Consider the following 10280-nt stretch of genomic DNA (forward strand, 5'->3'; position numbering starts at 1 on the left):
ATCTTGTTAAGCTACTGCGACCTGCACGTCTCTTCCAAGGGGCATTTAAACCATCTTGCTAAGCTACTGCGACCTCGACCGCTCTTACGAGGGGCATTTAAACCGTCTTGTTAAGCTTCTGCGACCTGGATATCTCTACCAAGGGACATTTAAACAGTCTTGTTAAGCTACTGCGACCTGCACGTCTCTTCCAAGGGGCATTTAAACCGTCTTTTTAAGCTGCTGCGACCTGCATGTCTCTTCCAAGGGGCATTTAAACTGTCTTGTTAAGCTACTGCAACCTCCACCGCTCCTCCAAGGGGCAATTAAACTGTCTTGTTAAGCAACTGCGACCTGCACTTCTCTTCCAAGGGGCATTTAAATCGTCTTGGTAAGCTACTGCGACCCGCACGTTTCTTCCAAGGGGCATTTAAACTGTCTTGTTAAGCTACTGCGACCTCCACCGCTCCTCCAAGGGGCATTTGAACCCTCCTGTTAAGCTACTGCGACCTGCACGTCTCTTCCAAGGGGGATTTAAACCGTCTTGTTAAGCTACTGCGACCTGCACTTATCTTCCAAGGGGCATTTAAACCGTCTTGTTAAGCTACTGCGACTTGCACGTCTCTTCCAAGGGGCATTTTAACCGTCTTGTTAATCTACTGTAACCTCCACCACTTTTCCAAGGGGCATTTAAACCGTCTTGTTAAGCTACTGCGACCTGCACGTGTCTTCCAAGATGCATTTAAACCATCTTGTTAAGCTACTGCGACCTGCATGTCTCTACCAAGGGACATTTAAACCGTCTTATTAAGCTACTGCGACCTGCACTTCTCTTCCAAGGGGTATTTAAACTGTCTTGTTAAGCTACTGTGACCTCCACCGCTCTTCCAAGGGGCATTTAAATCATCTTGGTAAGCTACTGCGACCTGCACGTCTCTTCCAAGGGGCATTTAAACTGTCTTGTTAAGCTACTGCGACCTCCACCGCTCTTCCATGGGGCATTTAAACCATCTTGTTAAGCTACTGCGACCTGCACATCTCTTCCAAGGGGCATTTAAACTGTCTTGTTAAGCTACTGCGACCTCCACCGCACTTCCAAGGGGCATTTAACAGTCTTGTGAAGCTTCTGCGACCTGCACGTCTCTTTCAAGGGGCATTTAAACTGTCTTGTTAAGCAACTGCTGCCTCCACCGCTCTTCGACGGGGCATTTAAACCGTCTTGTTAAGCTACTGCGAACTGCACGTCTCTTCCAAGTAGCATTTAAACCGTCTTGTTAAGCTACTGCGACCTGCAAGCCTCTTCCAAGGGGCATTTAAACTGTCTTGTTAAGCTACTGCGACCTACACGTCTCTTCCAAGGGGCATTTAAACTGTCTTGTTAAGCTACTGCATCCTTCACCGCTCTTCCAAGGGGCATTTAAACCATCTTGTTAAGCTACTGCGACCTGCACGTCTCTTCCAAGGGACATTTAAACTGTCTTGTTAAGCTACTGCGACCTGCACGTCTCTTCCAAGGGGCATTTAAACTGTCTTGTTAAGCTACTGCGACCTCCACCGCTCTTCCAAGGGGCATTTAAATCATCTTGTTAAGCTACTATGACCTGCACGTCTCTTCCAAGGGGCATTTAAACTGTCTTGTTAAGCTACTGCGACCTCCACCGCTCTTCCAAGGGGCATTTAAACCGTCTTATTAAGCTACTGCGACCTGCACATCTCTTCCAAGTGGCATTTAAACAGTCTTGTTAAGCTAATGCGACCTGCACTTCTCTTCCAAGGTGCATTTAAACTGTCTTGTTAAGCTACTGCGACCTCCACCTCTCTTCCAAGGGGCATTTAAACCGTCTTATTAAGCTACTGCGACCTGCACATCTCTTCCAAGTGGCATTTAAACAGTCTTGTTAAGCTACTGCGACCTGCACGTCTCTTCCAAGGTGCATTTAAACTGTCTTGTTAAGCTACTGCGACCTGCACTTCTCTTCCAAGGTGCATTTAAACTGTCTTGTTAAGCTACTGCGACCTCCACCTCTCTTCCAAGGGGCATTTAAACCGTCTTATTAAGCTACTGCGACCTGCACATCTCTTCCAAGTGGCATTTAAACAGTCTTGTTAAGCTACTGCGACCTGCACGTCTCTTCCAAGGTGCATTTAAACTGTCTTGTTAAGCTACTGCGACCTCCACCTCTCTTCCAAGGGGCATTTAAACCATCTTATTAAGCTACTGCGACCTGCACATCTCTTCCAAGGGGCAATTAAACCGTCTTATTAAACTTCTGCGACCTGCAAGCCTCTTCCAAGGGGCATTTAAACTGTTTGTTAAGCTACTGCGACCTACACGTCTCTTCCAAGGGGCATTTAAACTGTCTTGTTAAGCTACTGCATCCTTCACCGCTCTTCCAAATGACATTTAAACCATCTTGTTAAGCTACTGCGACCTGCACGTCTCTTCCAAGGGGCATTTAAACTGTCTTGTTAAGCTACTGCGACCTGCACGTCTCTTCCAAGGGGCATTTAAACTGTCTTGGTAAGCTACTGCGAACTCCACCGCTCTTCCAAGGGGCATTTAAACCATCTTGTTAAGCTACTGTGACCTGCACGTCTCTTCCAAGGGGCATTTAAACTGTCTTGTTAAGCTACTGCGACCTGCACGTCTCTTCTAAGGGGCATTTAAACCGTCTTGTTAAGCTACTGCGACTTGCACGTCTCTTCCAAGGGTCATTTAAAACGCTTTGTTAAGCTACTGCGACCTGCATGTCTCTTCCAAGGGGCATTTAAACCGTCTTGTTAAGCTACTGCGACCTGCACGTCTCTTCCAAGGGGCATTTAAACCATCTTGTTTAGCTGCTGCGACCTGCATGTCTCTTCCAAGGGGCATGTAAACCTTCTTGTTAAGCTACTGCGACCTCCACCGCTCTTCCAAGGGGCATTTAAAGCGTCTTGTTAAGCTACTGTGACCTGCACGTCTCTTTCAAGGGGCATTTAAACTGTCTTGTTAAGCTACTGCGACCTGCACGTCTCTTCCAAGTGGTATTTAAACCGTCTTGTTAAGCTACTGCGACCTGCACGTCTCTTCCAAGGGGCATTTAAACTGTCTTGTTAAGCTACTGTAACCTCCCCCACTTTTCCAAGGGACATTTAAACCGTCTTGTTAAGCTACTGCGACCTGCACGTCTCTTCCATTTGGCATTTAAACCGTCTTGTTAAGCTACTGCCACCTGCATGTCTCTACCAAGGGGCATTTAAACCGTCTTGTTAAGCCACTGTACCCTCCACCACTTTTCCAAGGGGCATTTAAACCGTCTTGTTAAGCTACTGCGACCTGCTCGTCTCTTCCAAGGGGCATTTAAGCTGTCTTGTTAAGCTATTGCGACATGCAAGTCTCTTCCAAGGCTTATTTAAACCGTCTTTTTAAGCTACTGCTACTTGAACGTCTCTTCCAAGGGGCATTTAAACTGTCTTGTTAAGCTACTGCGACATCCACTGCACTTCCAAGGGGCATTTAAACAGTCTTGTGAAGCTACTGCAAACTGCACGTCTCTTCCAAGGCGCATTTAAACTGTCTTGTTAAGCTACTGTGACCTGCACGTCTCTTCTAAGGGGCATTTAAACCGTCTTGTTAAGCTACTGCGACTTTCACATCTCTTCCAAGGGGCATTTAAACCGTCTTGTTAAGCCACTGTAACCTCCACCACTTTTCCAAGGGGCATTTAAACCGTCTTGTTAAGCTACTGCGACCTGCACGTCTCCTTCAAGGGGCATTTAAAATGCTTTGTTAAGCTACTGCGACCTGCACGTCTCTTCCAAGGGGCATTTAAACCGTCTTTTTAAGCTACTGCGACCTGCACGTCTCTTCCAAGGGGCATGTAAACCGTCTTGTTAAGCTACTGCGACCTCCACCGCATTTCCAAGGGGCATTTAAACAGTCTTGTGAAGCTACTGCGACCTGCACGTCTCTTTCAAGGGGCATTTAAACAGTCTTGTTAAGCTACTGCGACCTCCACCGCTCTTCCAAGTGGCATTTAAACCGTCTTGTTAAGCTACTGCGAACTGCACGTCTCTTCCAAGTGGCATTTAAACCATCTTGATAAGCTACTGCGACCTGCACTTCTCTTCCACGGGGCTTTTAAACTGTCTTGTTAAGCTACTGCGACCTCCACCTCTCTTCCAAGGGCGTTTAAACCGTCTTATTAAGCTACTGCGACCTGCACATCTCTTCAAAGGGGCATTTAAACCGTGTTATTAAGCTACTGCGACCTGCACGTCTCTTCCAAGGGGCATTTAAACTGTCTTGTTAAGCTACTGCGACCTGCACGTCTCTTCCAAGGGGCATTTAAATTGTCTTGGTAAGCTACTGCGACCTGCAAGCCTCTTCCAAGGGGCATTTAAACCGTCATGTTAAGCTACTGCGACCTGCACGTCTCTTCCAAGGGGCATTTAAACTGTCTTGTTAAGCTACTGCGACCTCCACCGCTCTTCCAAGGGTCATTTAAACTGTCTTTTTAAGCTACTGCGACCTGAACGTCTCTTCCAAGGGGCATTTAAATCGTCTTGGTAAGCTACTGCGACCTGCAAGCCTCATCCAAGGGGCATTTAAACCGTCATGTTAAGCTACTGCGACCTGCACATCTCTTCAAAAGGGCATTTAAACCGTCTTATTAAGCTACTGCGACCTGCACGTCTCTTCCAAGGGGCATTTAAACCATCTTGTTAAGCTACTGCGACCTGCACGTCTCTTCCAAGGGGCATTTAAACTGTCTTGTTAAGCAACTGTGACCTGAACGTCTCTTCCAAGGGGCATTTAAATCTTCTTGGTAATCTACTGCGACCTGCACGTCTCTTCCAAGGGGCATTTAAATCTTCTTGGTAATCTACTGCGACCTGCACGTCTCTTCCAAGGGGCATTTAAACCATCTTGTTAAGCTACTGCGACCTGCATGTCTCTTTCAAGGGGCATTTAAAATGCTTTGTTAAGCTACTGCGACCTGCCCGTCTCTTCCAAGGGGCATTTAAACCGTCTTGTTAAGCTACTGTGACCTGCGCGTCTCTAATAAGGGGCATTTAAACCGTCTTGTTAAGCTTCTGTGACCTGCATGTCTCTTCCAAGGGGCATTTAAACCGTCTTGCTAAGCTACTGCGACCTCCACCGCACTTCCAAGGGGCATTTAAACAGTCTTGTGAAGCTACTGCGACCTGCACGTCTCTTTCAAGGGGCATTTAAACTGTCTTGTTAAGCTACTGCGACCTCCACCGCTCTTCCAAGGGGCATTTAAACCGTCTTGTTAAGCTACTGCGAACTGCACGTCTCTACCAAGTGGCATTTAAACCGTCTTGATAAGCTACTGCGACCTGCACGTCTCTTCCACGGGGCTTTTAAACTGTCTTGTTAAGCTACTGCGATCTCCACCTCTCTTCCAAGGGCATTTAAACCGTCTTATTAAGCTACTGCAACCTGCACATCTCTTCCAAGGGGCATTCAAACCGTCTTATTAAGCTACTGCGACCTGCACGTCTCTTCCAAGGGGCATTTAAACTGTCTTGTTAAGCTACTGCGACCTGCACGTCTCTTCCAAAGGGCATTTAAATCGTCTTGGTAAGCTACTGCGACCTGCAATCCTCTTCCAAGGGGTATTTAAACCGTCATGTTAAGATACTGTGACCTGCACGTCTTTCCAAGGGGCATTTAAACTGTCTGGTTAAGCTACTGCGACTTGCACGTCTCTTCCAAGGGGCATTTAAACTGTCTTGTTAAGCTACTGCGACCTCCACCGCTCTTCCAAGTGGCATTTAAACCATCTTGTTAAGCTACTGTGACCTGCACGTCTCTTCCAAGGGGCATTTAAACTGTCTTGTTAAGCTACTGCGACCTGCACGTCTCTTCTAAGGGGCATTTAAACCGTCTTGTTAAGCTACTGTGAATTGCACGTCTCTTCCAAGTGGCATTTAAAACGCTTTGTTAAGATACTGCGATCTGCACGTCTCTTCCAAGGGGCATTTAAACCGTCTTGTTAAGCTACTGCGACCTGCACGTCTCTTCCAAGGGGCATTTAAACTGTCTTGTTAAGCTACTGCGACCTGCACGTCTCTTCCAACGGGCATTTAACCTGTCTTGTTAAGCTACTGCGACCTCCACCGCTCTTCCAAGTGGCATTTAAACCATCTTGTTAAGCTACTGTGACCTGCACGTCTCTTCCAAGGGGCATTTAAACTGTCTTGTTAAGCTACTGCGACCTGCACGTCTCTTCCAAGTGGCATTTAAAACGTTTTGTTAAGCTACTGCGACCTGCATGTCTCTTCCAATGGGCATTTAAACCGTCTTGTTAAGCTACTGCGACCTGCACGTCTCTTCCAAGGGGCATTTATGCAATCTTGTTTAGCTGCTGCGACCTGCATGTCTCTTCCAAGGGGCATTTAAACCGTCTTGTTAAGCTACTGCGACCTGCACGTCTCTTTCAAGGGGCATTTAAACTGTCTTGTTAAGCTACTGCGACCTCCACCGCCCTTCCAAGGGGCATTTAAACCGACTTGTTAAGCTACTGCGACCTGCACGTCTCTTCCAAGTGGCATTTAAACCTTCTTGTTAAGCTACTACGACCTGCACGTCTCTTCCAAGGGGCATTTAAACTGTCTTGTTAAGCTACTGCGACCTCCACCTCTCTTCCAAGGGGCATTTAAACTGTCTTGTTAAGCTACTGAGACCTGGTCGTCTCTTCCAAGGGGCATTTAAACCGTCTTGTTAAGCTACTGCGACCTGCACGTCTCTTTCAAGGGGCATCTAAACTGTCTTGTTAAGCTACTGCGACCTCAACCGCTCTTCCAAGGGGCATTCAAACCGTCTTGTTAAGCTACTGCGACCTGCACGTCTCTTCCAATGGGCATTTAAATCACCTTGGTAAGCTACTGCGACCTGCAAGCCTCTTCCAAGGGGTATTTAAACCGTCATGTTAAGATACTGCGACCTGCACGTCTTTCCAAGGGGCATTTAAACTGTCTGGTTAAGCTACTGCGACCTGCACGTCTCTTCCAAGGGGCATTTAAACTGTCTTGTTAAGCTACTGCGACCTCCACCGCTCTTCCAAGTGGCATTTAAACCATCTTGTTAAGCTACTGAGACCTGCAGGTCTCTTCCAAGGGGCATTTAAACTGTCTTGTTAAGCTACTGTGACCTGCACGTCTCTTCTAAGGGGCATTTAAACCGTCTTGTTAAGCTACTGCGACTTGCACGTCTCTTCCAAGTGGCATTTAAAACACTTTGTTAAGCTACTGCGACCTGCACGTCTCTTCCAAGGGGCCTTTAAACCGTGTTTTTAAGCTACTGCGACCTGCACGTCTCTTCCAAGGGGCATTTAAACTGTCTTGTCAAGCTACTGCGACCTGCACGTCTTTTCCAACGGGCATTTAAACTGTCTTGTTAAGCTACTGCGACCTCCACCGCTCTTCCAAGTGGCATTTAAACCATCTTGTTAAGCTACTGTGACCTGCACGTCTCTTCCAAGCGGCATTTAAACTGTCTTGTTAAGCTACTGCGACCTGCACGTCTCTTCCAAGTGGCATTTAAAACGCTTTGTTAAGCTACTGAGACCTGCATGTCTCTTCCAAGGGGCATTTAAGCCGTCTTGTTAAGCTACTGCGACCTGCATGTCTCTTCCAAGGGGCATTTAAGCAATCTTGTTTAGCTGCTGCGACCTGCATGTCTCTTCCAAGGGGCATTTAAACCGTCTTGTTAAGCTACTGCGACCTGCACGTCTCTTTCAAGGGGCGTTTAAACTGTCTTGTTAAGCTACTGCGACTTCCACCGCCCTTCCAAGGGGCATTTAAACCGACTTGTTAAGCTACTGCGACCTGCACGTCTCTTCCAAGTGGCATTTAAACCTTCTTGTTAAGCTACTGCGACCTGCAAGTCTCTTCCAAGGCTCATTTAAATCGTCTTTTTAAGCTACTGCGACTTGAACGTCTCTTCCAAGGGGCATTTAAACCGTCTTGTTAAGCTACTGTAACCTCCACCACTTTTCCAAGGGGCATCTAAACCGTCTTGTTAAGCTACTGCGACCTGCTCGTCTCTTCCAAGGGGCATTTAAGCTGTCTTGTTAAGCTACTGCGACATGCAAGTCTCTTCCAAGGCTTATTTAAACTGTCTTTTTAAGCTACTGCTACTTGAACGTCTCTTCCAAGGGGCATTTAAACTGTCTTGTTAAGCTACTGCGACATCCACTGCACTTCCAAGGGGCATTTAAACCGTCTTGTTAAGCTACTGCGACTTGCACATCTCTTCCAAGGGGCATTTAAACCGTCTTGTTAAGCTACTGCGACCTGCACGTCTCCTTCAAGGGGCATTTAAAATGCTTTGTTAAGCTACTGCGACCTGCACGTCTCTTCCAAGGGGCATTTAAACCGTCTTGTTAAGCTACTGCGACCTGCACGTCTCTTCCAAGGGGCATGTAAATCGTCTTGTTAAGCTACTGCGACCTCCACCGCATTTCCAAGGGGCATTTAAACAGTCTTTTGAAGCTACTGCGACCTGCACGTCTCTTTCAAGGGGCATTTAAACTGTCTTGTTAAGCTACTGCGACCTCCACCGCTCTTCCAAGGGGCATTTAAACCGTCTTGTTAAGCTACTGCGAACTGCACGTCTCTTCCAAGTGGCATTTAAACCATCTTGATAAGCTACTGCGACCTGCACGTCTCTTCCACGGGGCTTTTAAACTGTCTTGTTAAGCTACTGCGACCTCCACCTCTCTTCCAAGGGCGTTTAAACCGTCTTATTAAGCTACTGCGACCTGCACATCTCTTCAAAGGGGCATTCAAACCGTGTTATTAAGCTACTGCGACCTGTACGTCTCTTCCAAGGGGCATTTAAACTGTCTTGTTAAGCTACTGTGACCTCCACCGCTCTTCCAAGGGTCATTTAAACTGTCTTGTTAAGCTACTGCGACCTGCACGTCTCTTCCAAGGGGCATTTAAACTGTCTTGTTAAGCTACTGCGACCACCACCGCTCTTCCAAGGGTCATTTAAACTGTCTTTTTAAGCTACTGCGACCTGCACGTCTCTTCCAAGGGACATTTAAATCGTCTTGGTAAGCTACTGCGACCTGCAAGCCTCATCCAAGGGGCATTTAAACCGTCATGTTAAGCTACTGCGACCTGTACATCTCTTCAAAAGGGCATTTAAACCGTCTTATTAAGCTACTGCGACCTGCACGTCTCTTCCAAGGGGCATTTAAACCATCTTGTTAAGCTTCTGCGACCTGCACGTCTCTTCCAAGGGGCATTTAAACTGTCTTGTTAAGCAACTGTGACCTGAACGTCTCTTCCAAGGGGCATTTAAATCTTCTTGGTAATCTACTGCGACCTGCACGTCTCTTCCAAGGGGCATTTAAACTGTCTTGTTAAGCTACTGTGACCTCCACCGCTCTTCCAAGGGTCATTTAAACTGTCTTGTTAAACTACTGCGACCTGCAAGCCTCTTCCAAGGGGCATTTAAACCGTCATGTTAAGCTACTGCGACCTGCACGTCTCTTCCAAGGGGCATTTAAGCTGTCTTGTTAAGCTACTGCGACCACCACCGCTCTTCCAAGGGTCATTTAAACTGTCTTTTTAAGCTACTGCGACCTGCACGTCTCTTCCAAGGGACATTTAAATCGTCTTGGTAAGCTACTGCGACCTGCAAGCCTCATCCAAGGGGCATTTAAACCGTCATGTTAAGCTACTGCGACCTGCACATCTCTTCAAAAGGGCATTTAAACCGTCTTATTAAGCTACTGCGACCTGCACGTCTCTTCCAAGGGGCATTTAAACCATCTTGTTAAGCTTCTGCGACCTGCACGTCTCTTCCAAGGGGCATTTAAACTGTCTTGTTAAGCAACTGTGACCTGAACGTCTCTTCCAAGATACATTTAAATCTTCTTGGTAATCTACTGCGACCTGCACGTCTCTTCCAAGGGGCATTTAAATCTTCTTGGTAATCTACTGCGACCTGCACGTCTCTTCCAAGGGGCATTTAAACCATCTTGTTAAGCTACTGCGACCTGCATGTCTCTTTCAAGGGGCATTTAAAATGCTTTGTTAAGCTACTGCGACCTGCCCGTCTCTTCCAAGGGGCATTTAAACCGTCTTGTTAAGCTACTGTGACCTGCGCGTCTCTAATAAGGGGCATTTAAACCGTCTTGTTAAGCTTCTGCGACCTACACGTCTCTTCCAAGGGGCATTTAAACCGTGTTTTTAAGCTACTGCGACCTGCACGTCTCTTCCAAGGGGCATTTAAACTGTCTTGTCAAGCTACTGCGACCTGCACGTCTTTTCCAACGGGC

Source organism: Phyllobates terribilis, unplaced genomic scaffold, assembly GCF_046119375.1.
Source record: "Phyllobates terribilis strain yellow unplaced genomic scaffold, ASM4611937v1 Scaffold_15__1_contigs__length_34870131, whole genome shotgun sequence".
NCBI classification, from domain to species: domain Eukaryota; kingdom Metazoa; phylum Chordata; class Amphibia; order Anura; family Dendrobatidae; genus Phyllobates; species Phyllobates terribilis.